The sequence below is a fragment of the Phalangium opilio genome, unplaced genomic scaffold (assembly GCF_054372755.1).
Source record: "Phalangium opilio isolate 3A_F unplaced genomic scaffold, DU_Popi_V2 ptg000209l_1, whole genome shotgun sequence".
Classification (NCBI taxonomy): Eukaryota; Metazoa; Arthropoda; class Arachnida; order Opiliones; family Phalangiidae; genus Phalangium; species Phalangium opilio.
Window position 1 is genome coordinate 14,176,379 of NW_028324217.1, and position 1,414 is coordinate 14,177,792.

Here is a 1,414-nt window from a genome sequence, read left to right on the forward strand (position 1 = left end):
AATGAATAATAGCTATGGTAAGTGGAATACAATTTTCCAAATTTCCGGTCCGTAATTTGGGAAAACGTTTGCTCCGATTTGAAATCTGCGAACGCGGTCTCCTGGGGTGTAAGTCAATAACAACAGACAGACAGACAGACAGACACGTCGAAATTAGAACCTCTCCGTGACATACGTCACTCAGAGAGGTAAAAAGCAGAATCAAAGGAAACCGTTCCAAAGCTTACGGCTGCAACGCGTTTCTTCAAGATTTTCGCAACATGCCTAACGTCATGCGAATGCTTGATATGGGGGTATTCTTTCCCTAAAAAATGAAATATCAAATGTTAAATCTGATATTTAATGCAAAACTGTTAGAAAACATGGTAGAAGCGTCCATATGCCATATCTTAGTAAACATTTTTTTGGGCGAAACTCCAAATGTTTTTGTTTATTTTAACTTTAAAGGGAGGGTGAAAAGGAAAATGAACCGAATTTTAAATATTTTTTATCCATTCCTGATCTTTGAAACCACTGGACAACAATTCCAAATATGCATGTTAGTCATCCAATTAACAGAGAAAATCAATAAAAATCACTTGATTTTTGCCTTTTTACCCTCGTGCTCAGTGGTATAGGATTATCCTTTAAACCTTCCAAAACTGTGTTAATGCGAGATAGGTGTAGAAAACAACAAATATAGGTCAATTCAGACGCAAACACATACTGAAAGTGTTAAAGAAATCTGCCAGAAATGGAATACAAACACGTAGAATTCTAACTCTTACTCATAATGGATTTAATTTCCCGATGGCCATCTGTCACAATTTCTGCTATGTTGCAGTGTACTTCCAATTTATTTACCAGTCTCTGAATGCAGAGAGCCTCCATTGTTGTCTGTCAGCCTACAATCGGCGAATTCCACTGCTACAATTTTCTTTGTTTTCAAATCTACCGCAGTGTATGTACAATGCTTGGCAGAGTAGCCTGGAGAATCATTTCTCGCATCGCAAGATATAATTAAAGGGTCTGTTCTATTTGCCAGCATTGACAGCTAAAGTAATAGGTGAACGAACTGAAATATTATTATAATCTAATATATTACCCTTGCTTACTTGTTCCGAATCCCAGAATTGCATTATTGAAGGGTAACACTCATTAACTTGCTTGTCAATCAACGTGGTCGTGACAATGGCTTTAAAATTTAACAGTTTACATAAATTGTGAAACTGCAAATAAAATAATCTGTGCTAAAAAATATTTCAGACAGACTCGCTTCACTAAAAGCTGTCTTAAAAGTGATATTTTCTTCAAACTTTGCTAAACCACTGGTTTTGTGCCTTTTTATTCTTTATGCTTCTTGGTAAAACTGCGTGAAAGATTTTGATATACCTTTGAAAAGGAACATCGTGAATAGAGTAAACCAGCTGCAGAG

General features: G+C 36.1%; 1 long non-coding RNA gene across 1 annotated transcript; it reads right to left on the minus strand.

Moving 5' to 3' along the window:
• Window positions 1-757: 757 nt before the first annotated feature.
• On the minus strand, window positions 758-1,157 carry LOC149620766 (uncharacterized). The gene is made up of 2 exons (XR_016375218.1): window positions 1,095-1,157; window positions 758-1,033 (listed from the first exon to the last, which is right to left on the minus strand). It is a non-coding gene; the product is annotated as an uncharacterized LOC149620766 (long non-coding RNA).
• Between the last annotated feature and the right edge of the window lie 257 nt (window positions 1,158-1,414).